We start from the raw sequence: 16,898 nt of genomic DNA, 5'->3' as shown, positions 1-16,898 counted from the left end.
GGGGGCGGGGGACGGGGATGGAGCCACCGCCCCGGCGGGGATGGTGGTGGTGGTTGGGGGGGGTGTTGACGGTCTCCGTTCTCCCTCCCGGGCTCTGCGACCCGCCCCCCGCCCAGGTCGGGGTAGCCCCGGGTGGGGAGAGGCGGTGGGGAAGGGGAGAGGGGTGCTGCGCATCCCAGCCCCGGCACCCTTGGGGTGCCTCTGGCCCCAGGTCCATCACCCCTGGGGTGCCTCTGCACCCAGGTCCATCACCCCTGGGGTGCTGCTTCTCCCAGCCCCAAGACCCCTGGGGTGCCTCTGCCCCCAGCCCCATCACCCCTGGGGTGCTGCTCCTCCCAGCCCCGACACCCTGGGGTGCTGCTCATCCCAGCCCCAACATCCCTTGGGGTGCTTCTGCCCCCAGCCCCATTACCCCTGGGGTGCTTCTGCCCCCAGCCCCATTACCCCTGGGGTGCCTCTGCCTCCAGGTCCATCACCCCTGGGGTGCTGCTCACCCCAGCCCCAAGACCCCTGGGGTGCTGCTTCTCCCAGCCCCATCACCCTTGGGGTGCTGCTCACCCCAGCCCCGACACCCCTGGGAGGGTCCCACGGTACCACTTGTCCCAGCCCCATCACCCCCAGTTCAGTGTCATGGTGCAGCTTGCCTCAGTCCCATCACCCGAGGGGACTCCTTACCCCAGGAGACTCCTTACCCCCTGGGTACCGCTGACCCCAGCCCCGTCAGTTCCCGGAGGGTTGGTTCTGCTGTGGGGGACAGGTTGTGCCACGGGTCACACCCCGGCTTTCCACCTCACTGTGCTCCCTGACGCACAGACTGGTAGGTGTTTCCCCTCTGGGTCTTCCTCCTCTTTGCTTTCCCAGAAAAGAGAGCTTAGAGGGAAAAAAAAAAAAAGGACTAAACCAAAGTGGATGCTAATGTTGGTGAGGGGTCTGCAGTTTCCCCATGCTGCCAAAGCCACTGGCCACAGCCTCGCCACAGCGTGGAGCCAGCAGTGGCTGCAGGGGTCTCACTCCCAGGGGCTCCCTTGGCACCCAGGCACAGCTGATTTCACTGGGGGCTCCCAAAATCGAGACCCTTTTGTGCCTGCCCAAGCCACCACCGGTGGTCCCTAGCCAGCCCCGCATCCCACTGGCAGCTGCAGCGGACCACGGTCCCAAATGCCCTGTCCTGAGCCCAGCAGCCCCGGTGCTTTCCAGGCACCCAGCTCCTGCCAAACCTGCCCGGGAGCTGCCATGGGCAGGCGGGACCCCCCCCTCAACCCCCAGCTGCGCCGCAGAGCCCGCGCAGGATCAAGGCCAGTGTCTCTGTGGGGAAAACAATGTGCTGCTGTGTGCGCTTCGCCAACAAGGTCATGTTTTGTCTCTGTCCTCCCTCCCCCCCGCCCCGGCACACATCATCTCACCCCCGTTAGAGCGAAATTTCTCTGTTAATTAAAACAGGCGGCATCTTCCTTATTGACTTTTGGTTGCCAGTTGATAAAGCCTTTGAATGGCTGCCGGGCTGCTGCTGGTCCGGCCGGCCGTGCCTTTGGCCATCTGCAAGACCGAGAGTTGCCCAAGCAGCCGTCAGGGCTGCAAAGGAGCCGCAGAGGATGTACCCTGTTTAAAAGCACATGCTTTTTAGAGCATGGTGAGGCTGTTTGGGAAGACAAGCGGTCCAAGCAAGTATATTGAATTAGCCGGTAAACATGCTCTGTCTTCTGCCATTTGTTCCCGAGTGCAACCTCCAGACCAGTGTCCCCAGCCGGTACCTGCTGGGGAGCAAAACCCAGCAGAGCTGCGGCTGGCAAGCCCTTCCCTCTGCCCCAGCAGCCGTCTGGCATCAGGCAGCATCTGTGCCAACCCAGACTTTTCTTCCCACCTTCTGGGAGTGATTTTCTGTCTTTCTGCTGAGGTTCATTTTGTCCTGGCTCTTCTCTGCAGGAATGCAAAGAGTCCTCACGCTGCTGCCCTGTCTCATCCCGACCCATCCCATCCCGACATGCTGCCCCACTGCTGCAACAAGAGCGTGTTTTGGCCGTGCCGAGCAAACCTGAGCAAGCACCAGCTTTTGCAGCGCCCATCCGAGACTGTCCATCCCTGCAACACCCCCGAGACGCTCCCATCCTCCTGTACCAAAGCCACAGGGGAACCGTTAAGGTCAGGCAGCACCAGCAACCCACCATCCATCTACACCATCCCCGCTGCGGGTACTGGGAGGGGGCTCTGGGGGTGCAGCCTTTGGGGTGATGGTGGCAGCCCCGGTGTGGCTTTGTCTGTCCTTTGGGTTGGGGATGGAAACGTGTGCTGTGAAACAGGCTGCTTGCTGGAAAAATGTTTTCTTCAGCGGTGGAGTGGATGAGTGGCTGGGCTTGCTTATTCAAGAGGGGATTTCTCAGGCTGGGGCCGGTGGGGTGGCTGCGGTGCTGCCGTCGTGCTCTGTGCTGCTGGTTCAGCTGGGGCTGCTCGGCTCCCCCCCCCCGGCCTCGTCTGCCGACCCCCATGCAAAGCCCAGGTCTCTTCCACGTTTTGCTGGAGGGGAGAAAGTGCTTTACACCCCGCTGCTCCCCTGCCACAGCGATCGGCGGGCAGCGCTGGAGTGATGGGAGGCAGATGTGATGTCTCTAAAGGGCAAACTTTAGCCTGATTACACAGGTCAAGATGCAGACCTGCTGGGGGGGGGGGGCAGCTCTCCGTCACCATCAGAGGTGATGCAGGAAACCTTGCATGTGGTTTTCTAGCGGCTTTCATTTCCGAGGAATCCCCAGTTGCCACATCTTTCTTGATCCTGCCTTTTCTTGAAAACCCTCTTCTGCAGCGCTGTGCAAGGGGTGTGTTTATAAATAGACACATTCCCCTGTGGATTCCTGAGCGTGCCTCCTCTTCCAAGGCCTGGCTCCGCTGCAGATGTCTGTCCTGATGGCAGCAGCACCTGAAGGACTCAGCTGGCTCAGGACCGGTGCTTGGTGCGGCCATACCGGCAGCTGCTGCTGGTGCCGGAGCCCTGGCACTCCGTGGGGTGAGCGTGGCTCTCCCCGGAGCAGACCCACGGCCGGTTGTTCCAGCTCTCAACCTGGGAAGAGGCCGTTTTCCTCTTCTGCGTGTTGCAGGGGCTGTTGGTGGCACAGAGCAGACGGTGCCGGCACGTAGGTGCCGGGGCTGGTATGGCTACACCGGGAGAGCGGGTGGAGGGCAGAAGCCGGCTGCTGTGAACAGCGGTGGGTTTCCAGCATAAATCGAACCCCAACCTAAACCCTCCCAGTAGAAACCAGTGCGACCGCCAGCCCCGCTTGCCGTGGGTCCCATCCCTCTGCTGCTGCCTTGGCTGTGGGTCGGGCTCCGTCGGGCAGAGAACTGGAGCGGGGCAGAGGATGCTCCGGCTCCGCACAGGTTCTCTGCTGGCTCCCGGGGCTTTGGCTGCTTGGGAAGTGACAGGGATTTGCAGGGTGCAGGCAGACGGACAGATTACGGGTCTGTTTGCTCCTCTAGCAGATGGACAGGCAGACAAATCTGTCTGCTTCTCTGCGCGCTGCTCCTGCCTAAAAGGCCTCGGGGACACAAGATCTTTGCGGATGTTATTTTCCACTTTCCAGACCTACTTAAACTGCGTGCTGATTATTAATTTATTAGGTGTCAAGCGCTGACAGGCTGCAAGGCAGACCGGCGAGCGCAGCCCCTGCACCAGGGGGTTGGAGTGGAGCAGGAGGGTGCAGTCCCCAGCCCCTTGCCCTGCTCCTGCCACCCGCCGTATTCCCCCAGCCCTTTACGAAGATTTAATGCAATTATTTATTCATGTATCTAGAGCCATTCACAAGCCTCTGATCATCTGCTCGAGGATTTTAACCGAGTTAGCAGGGGCCCAGCCAGGGCAACCAACGGCGCTGGGAATAAAGCAGAGGGATTTCCATATTGATTTATAAATAGCAAAGGAATTAGCTAATTAGATCTCTCCGGGGAGAGAATTCCAGCAGGGAGAGTGCGTGGCCAGGCTGTGCCGTATGCAGGGATGGACGATAACGGCTTCTGCCACCGCAGCAGCTCCGGCATGGGAATGGCCCTTGCAAACAGCCCTGGGCTAAAAATAGTAGCCACAGGTTAGGGTCTGGGGTCTGCCTCTGCTGTGCTGCCATGTCCACCAGCCATGCCTGCCTGCGGTTTGGCTTTCCCGGGCCCCACGGTGCAGCTTCAGGATGTGACCACCTGCCCGGTCCCCAGGGCGAGAGATGCTCCGGCTGCGCAGCCCATGAGGGGACGGGGCGAAAGGGCTGGGGGCGACCGCAGGTGCCAAGCGAGGCTGTCCTCAGCTGCAGAAGGAAAATCTGCTGAGCTTCATGCTGGGGGATTTCTGCAGGGGACAAGGGCCGGCCGGGGCCGAGCAGGCAGGAGGAAGAGTGAGGCCGTGTGATGGCCAAGGGGATCTTTCCAATCCTTCGCCCAAGCAGAAGTTGGTTGCTGCCGAACCTGTTTGTGGCTGCGCCGTCACTTGGGCTATGTCGAGTCAGTACCGAGCGACCCTCTGACATTTGCACCAGGAAAAAGCATCCTGGACCCAAGCAAGGGTCTGCCTGGGACTTTGCCGGGGGTCTCCCTGCTGCCCGCACAGAGCCGGTGCCGCGATCGGCGTCCCCGAATCCTTCCTGCCCTGGGAAAGGCTCCAGCCCGGGAGGCTGCAGCGAGGCGCTGACTTCCCATAGAAACACATGAAAGGGCCCGTTCTTGTATTTGCCAGAGCCCCGTCATTTTTGGTTGTGAAGATCCCATGGCAACCGGTGCCTTGTGTAACTGCGTTTGCTATTTCTGGGCTTGCTTTTCACTCCAGTAACATCCTTCCCGCATCCCACCCCGCAAGACCAGCCCTCCTCTCCTACCCCAGGACCTTTTTCCCTCCGTCACCCCCTTCCCCGCTCCCGCTGGGGCGGCTGGGGGCAGAGGTTGGCAGCTGTGAGTCATGGCGGAGGAAAGAGAGAGCAATCTCCTCCGTCTCTTATCTTGGAGACCATCTGCCCTTCTTTTCAGCCAGGAGCTGGAGCATTTGCAAACAAAGCCAAGCCCTCTAACCTAAAACCCTTCAACCTCATCAGTGGGTAGATGGGGTGGGCTGTGCCGTGCTACCCAGGGCCCCCAGCCCCGCTTCGCCCCAAGATGAGGATGGGGATGGTGGTGGGACATGAGGGGTCCCGGGTGCCTCCCCATGGACACGGTCCTGGGAGAGTTTCTGCGTGACGGGGATCAACACCCCATGGGGAGCCCCCGCATCGCTTTTCCCAGCCTGCCGGTCTGTCCTGACTCCTCCTGGGAGAACAGGAACCTGCTGCAACACCCTCGTCCAGGCGGGATGCTCGTCCCACGCACCTTATCTCCCACATCCCCGCCGTAGGCTACATTTCGATGCTGATAAAGGGCTCCCTGACCCTGAGCAAGCCGTGCACTGCCGGTTTGGTTGCATTACGAGAGCAGGACGGCTGCCAGCGGGTGTCCGGAGAGAAAAGCAGCCACAGAATCCAGCTGGCAGTGGAGACGGGAGGGTGGCTGGGTGCTACCGCACACACTGGGCTCTGCTCCCTCCCGCCCCGGCCGGGGCTGCTGGCAGGGTCCCCCGGCCGGGGGCTGAGCAGTGAGCGTGTTTCAGAGCCTCCTTCCTCGTTAGAAGGGAAGTTTATAATAGAAACAAAAGCGATGCTCGGTCCAAGTGGAGCTTTTCCCGTCCCATTTCCTCCGGAGCTGCCTGCGGAGGTGCCACAGGAGCGTGCCCACACGCGGTGGGGAAGCACGGCGGGGGGGGCATATGTGTGTCGGGCATCGCCCCGCTGGCCGGTGCTCACCAGGTCCAGCCTTGCCACGGTGAACGTGGCCGGCTGCAGCGATGTCCTGCCATGGCAGAGCGGAGGTGGAGGTGGGATCCTGCCTTTCCCTTGGGGACAGAAACCCCCCCAAGGCAGGGACAGGCCATGGTTGTCCTCAGGGTGGGCTTAGCTCCCTCCATCCCTGATGTCACCTGTGCCCTGTCCTGGTGTCCGACTGCAAAATGGACCTCGGAGCCGTGCCATGGGTTGCTCCCGTGCTGGTGGGCTGCTGGTGGCTGCCGGAGCTCCCAGTAGGGCTGGGGACGCGTGGTGGCTCTCCCGGTGCCACGGGCATGTGGGTTAGGGTCAGTCCTTGCTCTTACTTGGGGCAACGCCTCAACCATTCTGCACAGAGCTGTGGCTGCGTGACGGCAGCTCGCCTTGGCCTCGGGCACGAGTGAGGGTGGCGTGTCCCTTCCCCGGTTGCGTGAGCGTGGGCACGAAGCAGGCAGTGCCGGTGCCGCGCTCCTTCCCCACTCGGAGAGTACGGTCACGGGTGAGCCCTGGGTCTCCTCGGGGTTGCAGGGGTGGGTGCGTGGCTGGCAGGGGCTCAGCCTGGACCCATGCAAAATCAGCATGGGTCCAGCCCATGCACGCACACCCAGCACCATCCCAGCCCGTGCACGCTCACCAGCGTGGGTCCAGCAAGCATCTCTTGTGCGTTCTGATCCCAAGGACGACCCTTGGGGGTCGATGGGGCACGGGCAACCCATCATCTCCCCCGCCAGCCCCCCCCCCAACCCCAGCGCAGCGTGGTGACCCCTTTCTCCCAAGTCCCTGGGGCCGGTGGCAGGCAGCCGAACCGCATCGGGGGGCAGCCGGCGCTGCCGGACCCAGGACAGGAAAGCGGCGCTGGGATGCTTTGGGGCAGCGGTCCCTCCCCCGGCGAGGAGCCGGGGATGTATGGGCCTCTTTCTCCCTGCAAGTCAATGTGTCTTTTTGTTGCGCTGCTGGGTTTTGAAGCCTGCGAGCAGGGAGAGACAATACGTCGCATTGTTCCTTTTCAGCAACATCTGACGGGCCCAGGCAGAGAGAGGCCAGTGTGTGCGGAGGACGGCCGTGGGGGAAGGGACCAGGATGGACGGACGGGCAGCGGGAAAGACGCAGGGACACCCAGGCCAGGCCTGGCTTCTGTCTGCCTGGATGAAGGGCTGGAGGGATAGGGAGTGCTGGGTGCTGGGGGGGGGATGTGGGAGCTGGGAGGGGGGTGTGTGTGTTATCTTCTGGTACCCAAACAGCCTGGAAAAACAGCCCTGGGAGATGCAAACCTCCAGCCCCCCCCATCTTAACGGACTATTAACTTTAAAGCCTTATTAGGAACCTGCTGCTCCCTCTACCAGAAGATCCTGGCTGATTTACTGGGGCCGGGCAGCCGGGGATACCTGTCGCCCCTGGTAAATCCTGGGGTGCCAGGGAAACCCTCTCCCCAAAATCCCACAAAGGTGGGATGGGGCAGGGGCTCGGTCCGTGCCGCGGTGGGGTGCGAGGGGGGAGCCGGGAGTGGAGCTCGGCGGGGGAATGATGGCAGCGCTGGGATTGTCTGCAACTTTCCATCAGAAATCCCCTCCTTCCCTTATCCCCTGCTGTCCCCAGACTGGATTGCTTAATTGCCAGGAACAGAATTCCCCTCTGACTCAAAGCAAAACCGAAAGAGTTCCCAGGGCCGCCAGGGCCATGGGCGGGAGCCTGAGGGCTGGCAGAGCCCAGAGACCCTGGTGATGGGCTCCAGGGGGGCTGCTCCGTGCTCCAGCCTGGTGCTAAGCTTATTGGGGAGCACTGCATCCCAGGCATCCCAGCTGTGCCGGTTTGGCTCTCTGCCTCACCGGGAGCTGGTGGGATGCGCTGGGGGGGATGACACATGGGGGTTTTGCACTGGCTGGAGGCAGGCACCGCTCTCTGAAACCCCCTCCCCGGGCTTGCCCAGCGCTGGCAAATCTCTTGCACAGCTTTCAGGGTCAGGGGGAGCGTGGTGGGCTCTCACCGTGATGTACCCCATCCCACTGCAAAGGGGACCCACCACCCACACCCCGCTCTCTTTCGCTCTTGGCAAAGGTCCCGGGAGGGGACAGCAGCCCGTTACAGGTTTGATGGGGACCTGTTGGGTAGGGGCTGGGGGGGTGGGTCCGACCGACAGCAGCGACACGGAGCGTCGGTGCTCTCCCCACCCCCAGGGCTCAGCAGGCTGCAGCGGCAGATGCATTTCGCCCAGACTTGCATGGCCGTAGCCATGACAACGGCTGCGCGGCGGCGGGATGCCGGGGAGGGGGCTGCGCGGTGATGCGGCGCTGCATCGCTGCCGTTGCACCCCACCGCTTGGTTTCACCCCAGGTCTGGGTTCACCCCAGGTTTGGCTTCGCCTCATTCCCAGCAGCGATGCTGGCGCAAATCCCAGTCCAGGGCGCGCCGGCACGTGCGTGCTGCTTTGCACACATGTGTGCAGGCGTGGGCACGGGCACTGGTGCGGCTGCACGGCTGCACAGGCTCTCCCTGGGGTGATGGTGCCAAGGAGGGGGGAGCAACGCCGCAAGGAAAAGCTGGGCAGGGTGGGGACGGAGCCGCTCACCCCTTTATCAGGGCTGGGCTGCCATAAAGCTGGGGCTGTTTGCATTGGTGCGGCCGCGCTGGCGTTGCCGTCCCGGCTCTGCTTTGTCTCCACGTTAACTTTTAACAGCGGTGGCTTTTTCTCTCCGCCGCCACCACTGCACCCTGCCAGCCTCGCCAAGGTCCCGTGGCTCGGGGTGCTGGACCCCCAACATCTGGCAGCCCTATTGGGGGGCTGCAGTCCCCCCCAGCATGCATGCCCGCTCCCTGCCTGCTCCCTGCCTGTTGGCAGCAGGACGGGGACCGGTCTGGCTGCATCCCACTCCTGCCAGCTTCTCGGGTGCCTCTGGGGGTGAATGGTGCCCGGAGCTGGCGGGGGGGCAGAAAGGGCCATTGCAGCCCCAAGCAGCTGCAATACCTCGCTGCCACGACGCCGGGCTGGGCTGCTGCCTGCCTGCCTGCACCACTGCCTGCCCCAGCCCCCTCGCCGTTACGGTGCAGGCAGCCACCAGCCTGGATGGGTTTGGCAGCAAAGCAGCTCAGCTGGAGAAAAGCCTCCGGCGCTGGAGTGACCCACTAACCTTGTTCTTCTTAAAAATGCATGAAATGCAGGCGGCTGCCTATGGGGACTCGCACACGCATGCTCACGCTCACACACCAGTGCGGGGGGCGGGGGGGGGCACGTTTTTGGCACTGCACCCACGCACCCGGGGTCAGGCAGCAGCAGTGGGGGAGCCCGGGGGTGCATGCCGCACTCGCTGCCCAGATTTCGGGGTATTGGCAGTGGGGGGCGGGGGCTCTGCTCTCCCTTTCCTGGTGCTGTTTGATGCCCTGCGCGTCCCCAGCCCCGGCGAGGGGCTGCATGCCCGTGGCACAGGCAGATTTCCCGGCAGGCGCTCAGGCATGGTGCAGCCCTTCTGCTCAGCTCTGCCGGTGCTGCCGGGCTGTGGTAACACTCCAGTCCACCCAGCACGTCCCCCAGCTGCACTCGGGAGCCAGCTGCCATGGTCAGGGCTGGGGCTTGCTTTGGGTTCCCATTGCGGGGGTCCAAGGGTATCCCAAAGAGCCGTCCCTGCTCTGGCTGGTGCCACAATCGGGTCCGGCTGGAGACACGAGGGGTCCTGCTGCTGGAGAAGGCGAGGAGGGTGCAGGCTCGCCCCATCCCCTGGCTGCCATCACAGCCCTGACCTCATTTCTCTCCAGCTTCTTCATGCCTTTAATACGCCCCGGCCAGATGGCTGTGAGCTGGGGGAGCTGGGCGGGGGGGGAAGACGGTGTCTCAGCCCCACCATGGGACCACAGCCACCGCTCCCTGGGCTTGGTGGCAGCCCACGGCCCCGGTGAGGCTTCGGCCCCGGTGGGTGCTGCGCACCCCTGGCACCGGCACGGCCCTCACCGCCGCGGCAGTGCCAGTGCCTGCAGAGGGACGCATCCGTGCCGCCCCAGCAAGGGTTAACGGATTTCTCTCTTGCATGCAGCTGATTTAATTTTGGTCTGCTTTGCATAGCTGATTTGGTGGCTGCAACACCTCGGCTGGTGTGGTAAAGACACGGGGGGTTATTTCTAGCTGCTCTGGGCTTGAGCTGGGCAGCCCCGAGCAGCCCCGTGGTAGCATCCGACCCCAGCATCCCATCGTGCGCACACTGGGGGGACGGGCACATCCAGCCCATGCCACACACCGAGGCCTTCGGCATGAGCAGCAGAGGATTTGCAGGATTAAGTTTTTTGCCTTTTTTTTTTTTTTTTTTTTTTTGTGGTTGCAATCCTGGTTTAAGAAGAAGAAACAAACCCCAGAAGCTAACAGCAGCCCAAGCTGCGATGCTTGTTAGCCTGGATTGAATAAACCGTGGTGCGGCGTGAGGCAGAGCAGCTTCATCCCCAGCCTGGAGAGGGGCTCGCTCCCCGGCTGGATCCGACACCGGCACGTTTCCCATCCTTTTCTCTCCTTGCAGCAGAGCCGGGAGCTTCCCAGCCTTGCTGCCGCGTGTAGTTGCCCACACGGGTCCTTTGGCCCCAGAGCGGCTGCATTTTGACCCAAACGGAGGGAGGAAATCACAGCAGGCGGCAGGGGCAGGGGGGGAGTTTTTCTGAGCCCTTTTGGAAATCCCTGCGGCTTCCTCTGGGGTCTCAGCCCTTGCTCGTACTGCAGCAAAAATTCGAGGAAGACCATGAATCACTTGCAGGAAGTTTTGCATCGCTCGTCCCACGCTGCCTGCCGCGGCTCGTGGGACCGTGACACCCTGTCCTACACCGGGGACGTGGCTGCCCCGTCCCTTGTCACCTACCTTATTTGCTCGGGGCCACCCCAACGGCAGCACCCGGAGCTGTGGGGCTGGTGTGAGCTCGGCTTTCCGGAGCCGTGCGTGCACGTGTGTAGGGGTGCGTGTGTGCATGGCTGCGTGAGCACGTGGGTGTTCATGTTCGTGGGTGCGTGTGTGCACAAGTGCACGGGTGCATGGGGGGGCTGTGCACACGCACACACACACACAGACATATCTGTGCACGCACCCATGCATGTGCCCAGATGTGCACACATGTGCGTGCACACACACGTGCACCCATGCACACGCACGTGCTGCCCCAGCCAGGCCCTGCGCATCCTGGTGCCAGCCAGGTGGCAGAGGAATCAGTCTCTCCGCTCCTCCAACTAATTAACATAAATTGACACTGACTAATTAACCATCCCAGCTCATTAGAGCCCGGATGCCGCACCACTGGGAACAGCAGGCAGCCGAGCCCTTGCTGTTGAAGCACCGTGGCCGCACTCTGCCCCGCGCCAGGCACCGGCCACCCCTGATTCCCCCCACCGGGACTATCCCCAACCCTGTCCCCATCCCACGGCCCTTGCCAAGGCTGCTAGCGGCGATAATGAGATTGGTTCCTAATCCACTTATTCCTGGCTGGCGCAGAGGGCTGGCAACAGCCTGCTTCTAATGCCCAGCATGCAGTGAACCCCCCACCCCGGACCCCCCGGCCACCCGGGGGTCTGGGGGGGAAAATCCTGATGGTCTCGGCCAAGAAGCCATGGGGCAGTGAGTGATGCTGGGGAGGGGGTGAAATGTAGGTAAGGACCATGGAGGGAGGGTGGCATCATCCCTGCTCCATCCCTGCAGGGAGGGTTGACTCTGGAAGGGGAGGTGACACCGCCAGTGTCACTGGCCCTGGGGAGCAGCAGCGATAAGCAAACCTTGCATCAGCTGAGAATGGAGATTAAAAGCCCTTCCCAGTCCTCACCCTCTGGGGTGACCGGGGCAGGGGGGGGGCGCTGCTTTAGGGGCAGGTCACCCCAGCTCTGCAGTTCTGCAAGGAGGAAGGAAAAGGAAATTTTTTGCCTCCCTGTTTGCTAAGGGCTCTGGCGTGGCTGCCCGGGAAGCGGGGGGCCCCCGTACAGGTCTCGTCCTGCCGCCGCACCCCGTGCCCTCCGCCGGCACCCCCCCACCCCGGGGCCTGCCGGTGCATGCCGTTCCCCACCGGCTGACTCGGGGCTAAGTCATGGTTCCGCATGCCCGACCGGTTTCGGGGAGACCCTTGGGCTCAGCGTGGGAAGAGCCTGACCTCAGCAGCAGCACGGCACGGAGCTGGGGCCAGCCCTGCTGCCTGCGGGACCCTTGTCTCCCAAAAACAAGAAGGGGGGCTTTGCACTGGGGCGGGGGGAAATCGATGTTCCTGGAAAGCTCTTGCTCGTTCCTGCTGGCCAAAGGCAGCCCTGTGTGCAATCCCTGCCGCCCCGGCACAGTGGATTAAAAACTAGGTCAGCGGTAGATCCCCAAAAGTGATTGCAATCGGGGAATTGCCGCTCCCCGGGCGCGAGCCTGGGGGAGACTTGCTGCGTTCGATACCTTTATCACTGAGCTGGAAGAAAACGGCTGGTGAAACGCGAACCCCCTGAAATCGCCCAGCCGAGCCGGGTCGCTCCGGCAGCGCCATGGGGGCCAGGTCCCACGAAGAGGCTGGGGACTGGAGCCCCCAAAGAGGGCACAGGGTCCCCAGGGGAGCTGTTGGGGACACAGCGACAGTGCCAGGTCCCCCCATCCGAGGATCGGGAAAGAGCGATAGGGAGGATGGACGGTGCCGGCACGGCGGGGAAAACTGGAAATGCTCGATGCATGGAAACGGGGATGTGCGTGGGGTGGATGTGGGGCCGGGGAGGAGGCTGAGCGGCTGCGGCAGCCCCAGCGGGCAGGAAACGGGGCGGCAGCGCAGGACGGAGCAGGAAGGCAGCCGGCGGCCCTGGGGTCGGCAGAAAAACAGCGGAAAAGCTCGGGGCCACGGTGGTGGTGGTGGTGGGAGGAAGCCCGATCCGGCAAGGGACTGCCCCGGTAGAACGTGTGTCCCATGGGGGGTACCGAGGCTGTGCCTGGGCACTGCGAGAATAGGCACCGGCCGTGCCTGCGGTGGGACCGAAACTTCCCTCGATGCCGGGAAAGGGCCTTTCCCGGGTGAGACTTCGGCTGTAAACGCCTCTTTGCCGCCCTTGGGGGGTTGCAGGCCGTGGCGTGCCCCGCGTGGCAGCCGCACGTCGGGACTTGCAGCCTCGTGCTGCAGCGTGGGAGATCCTGCAACCGGCTTTGCGCCGCTGTCGGCCGGGGACCACAACCCGGCGTGCCTGTGCCAGGGACAGGACCCCTGGGACCCCCCCTGCGGTGGCTGGTGAGGTGGTGCGGCTGCCCACAGGGCTCTTGGCTGGGGTCTGATCGAGGCACCCAGTCCCTTGGGGGTGTAGGGGTGGTTTTGGGGGTATTTATGGCCCCTTGGACCTCCAGGAGGGCTCAGGGGTGCTCAGCCGGCACAGTGCCGGGGATGGGGCCACCATAAAGCCTGACACCCACCTGGGAGGGTGGGTGACCTGCCCAGCTCTCTGCCTGCATCCCCCTCATCCCCAGCTCTTGGGAAATGTCCCGGCACCCTCCCAAGTCTTCATTCACCACATTTCAGTCCTCAAGTGTTTTCATCCTGGCTTGCTGGGGTTATTTAGCAATGCTGGGGCGAGGGGATGTGCCCTTAGCTGTGCCCACGTGGCGGGGGGGTCTCAGCCCAGTGACCCCCAGTGCGATGCAAAGTGGGCTGGAGCGGTGGGAGCTGCCGTCCCTCCGGCTGTTGGTTCAGCAGCGGAGCAGAGGATGAAGCTGTTAAATATTTATAGCTGCTGTTAGAGCTGGTTGGGTAAAATGGCAGGGGAAATGGAGGGGGGGACGATGACGACGGGACGGTTCTGCTCCCCTGCGGTCCATCTGGCCCCCACGCTGCTCCGTGCAGTGTAGTCGCCATCTGCTCCCCACGGGGGCTGCTGCCTGCCCCCACCCGGGACCAAACAGCGGTACGGCAGGGCCGTGGGTGCCAGAGGTGTTGTCTCTGCTCCGTTGCACAAGTGCAATGAGTTTAGCGGTCTCGGGTGATGAGCAGAGGACCGGGAGAGGCTGCGCGCGCAGCCCCATGTTTGCTCACCCTGTCTCCTGGGTCCCCACCGTAGACTTGTTCAGATAAGAAAATGAGGGCGTGTGTGTGTGTGTGTAATTGCTAACGAGGATGTGCATATGCTAATTCAGGGCTGCCAATTATGGCAGGTCTCGGGACCGGGCCTCGTGGGCCGTGTCCTGCCCCGGTTTTGGCCAGGTGAGCCCCGGGCAAGGTCAGGCAGCGGCAGGGGCAGCGGTAGCCGGCTCAGCTCGTCTTGGCTCAGCATCTCCTGGATTTGGGTGCCCAGGCCCCACAGAGACCCCCATGGCTCTGGGTCTGGGGGACAGCGGGGCCTGGGATGCTGCTCGGGGGTCTCTGGCCCCCATCCCCCATCCCGGGGGAGCAGGGATGCTGGCAGGACGGGCACTGGGAGGATGCTCCCACCACCCTCCCTGTGATTCTTTTTTTTCCCCCCCTCTTGATCTGGCACAAAACCTGCCCCGGTGTGAGATGGCAGCGGGTGAACGAACCCTTAATTAGCTACTTTAGGGATTTGGCTTTATTAATGGCATAAATGATTATTAAGGATGAATTAAAGCTACCGGCCTCCAGATAAAGGATGACATGGCCCAGCTGGGATTACCCACATGCATTGCGTGCCTAGACTGGGGACCTTCGGCTTCGTGGGGTGCTCCCCCCCCACTCCCCTGTCCCAGTCCCCACATCAGCAGCTGCTGGATGCTGGATTTGGCGGTGCATCAACCAGGGATGGGCTGGTGTTTTCAGGGGGATGAGGAGGAGCTGGGGGGGGTGTCTGTAGTGCTCCGGATGGGGTCTCGCTGCTGCAGGGCTCACCCAGCAACCTGGGACCCCCCCGTGACCAGAGCATCAGGGTCCTGAGGGGCACCAACACCATCTCTGTGTTGCCTCTGGAAGGTGGCAGAGGCTTTGCCTGCTGCATTGCGGGAGAAAAATGGGCATTTTTGCAGGCTCAAGTGTGAAATCCGTGCTGGCTGTTTCTGTCCCCCCCCCACCACGCTGGGGGCAGAAGCTCGGCAGGATGCCCGCGTGGGGCAGGTTTGTGGGTTGGGGGCTGCCGGCAACCCCCGTGCTTGCAGCGTCCGTCCTCCATCTGTACTGAGTTGGGGTGGGAGCGAGCTGGACGGAGGTCCCGGGATGTGAGCAGCACATGTGGCCTCCCAGGAATGTCACGATGGGCTCTTTGGGGAAAACAGCCACTTCCCATCAGCTGCATCCGCTGGGAAGCAGTGAGGCGATTCCCGGTAGGCAGCGGGATGCTGAAGCTTATCCCCTGTGCACGTGCCCCATTTTGGGTCTGCGCAAGGGAGGGCTCAGTCGTGCCCCCAGTAGTGCTGAGCCCCATGGAGGGCGTTTCTGCCTGGCTTTTTGCTCCATGACCCACCAACACGGCCATTATTCTGGGGTCCCATGCTTGGGGGTACCCCCGGATGGGTCCCCAGCACCCGCTGCCCTCCTGGCTCAGGGACCCCACCGCAATGCCAGCCGGCTTCTCCCTGGCAGCTGCCCGGTCCCGCTTGGCACAGGCAGGATGGCTGCCGAGCTCGTTAGGCGCAGGTGTGGGATTAGCCATAATTGCCGGCACTTTGATGTCCGTAACCTCCTCCCCGAGGGATACTCGTTACCTGCAGCAAACCTGCGCCTGGCATCTGGCTGCTAATCCTGGGATTAACGGATGCGAGGAGGGCCGCAGATGGAGCCCGGCCAGGCTGGGACCCCCGGGGTGCAGCGCTGCCCGCAGGCCGGGCACCCTTTGGGTTGCCCGGGACCCCTGGGATCACCAAAGCAGCTGGGTCCCCAGTGAAGCCACCTCCAAGGACTATCCGGCTGCTCCCAGGGGAATTCCCACCCAGGATGTCCCCTGGGTCATCAACCCCTCTGGGGCCCCTGGGAAAGCCCCTGTGCCTTCAGATGATTCAAGGGAACTGGGAAGCGTCCCCTGCTTCCCGAGACAGCCCTTCCCAGTTGCAGGAAGAGCCTTTTCTGGGAATCCAGTAAACTCCATGTCGGGGCCATGTCCCTGCAAGAAGGAGGGGTGCAGGCACCCTTCGGGGCTGGGAGGCTCTCTCAAATTGCTGGACCCGGAGGAACCTCCAAGCCCTCCCGGGCATGACTGGGAGCCCAAAAATTGCAGCCAGGGTGGCTGCAGCTGGGCCAGCCCCAGTTGGGCTACCCCGCAAGGGGATGGGCTTCGTCACCCCAGGGCTGCCCGCTCAGCCTGGCTTCTTCTCGCCCCCCCCAAAAATCTCAGCAGGGTGCTCAGGCTGGTCAAAGGGAGGGGTGGAAGGAGAGAAGGAAGACTCCAGTCTCCATCTCCAAGTCTCCATCCTGAGCCCAGTACAAAACCGGCTCCCTCCTCTGTGCGCCGGCACTGGACCCCCCGAGGAAAGTGGGGGGGTCCTGGCAGGAGCTGTGGGTCGGGGGGGGGGTTGGGGGGGGTCTGTGCCCCCCCACCTCCCAGCCAGGCACCCCCTTCCCCTCCCCGTTTCATGGGCCGAGCACCCCGTGGCTGCGTGCTAACCTCAGGGTCCCCATTCAATGGGAGGAAGGAAATCCTCATCCTCGGGAAAGGCTGGACACGACCGTTTCCTCCCGCCGCGGTGAGGAGGGGGCCCGGGCACAGGCACACCCGCCCACGGCGCCCCAACATCACCCCCCCCTGTTCCCCCCCACCCCATCCCAGTTAGCAATCCCATCCAGAAACTGGATCTGGCCCTGGCTGGGGCAATAGAAGAGCCAGGACCCAGGCTGGGGGGGGTCTCTCTATCTCCCCCCAGACCCCCAGGACCTGCCGGGGGGGTCCTTGGGGTGGGGGGGGGAGCTTCGTGCAGCTTTCCCACGCCAGCGAAGCACCTCTGCCCTTCCCCGTGTGCAGGCGGGAGTCTCCGTCCCCGTCCGGTGCTGTCACGGGTGGGGGTGGACTGCGTGGGGGGGACGGGGACAGTCCCGCAGGGGTCCCCCCCCACCCCCCAGCTCCTCCTTCCTCTTCCTCACCGTGCCCTTCGCCCTGCTGACACGCAGGGGTTGATAACAAACCGGCGAGTGGCGGCGGGGGGGGCTTTGCTCCCCGTGGGCCTTTGGCCCACCCCGACACTTTGG

This window comes from Haliaeetus leucocephalus, unplaced genomic scaffold (assembly GCF_000737465.1).
Source record: "Haliaeetus leucocephalus isolate CR32 unplaced genomic scaffold, Haliaeetus_leucocephalus-4.0 Scaffold517, whole genome shotgun sequence".
NCBI classification, from domain to species: domain Eukaryota; kingdom Metazoa; phylum Chordata; class Aves; order Accipitriformes; family Accipitridae; genus Haliaeetus; species Haliaeetus leucocephalus.
The sequence above is the reverse complement of the archived record's forward strand: the minus strand, read 5'-3'. Positions refer to the sequence as shown.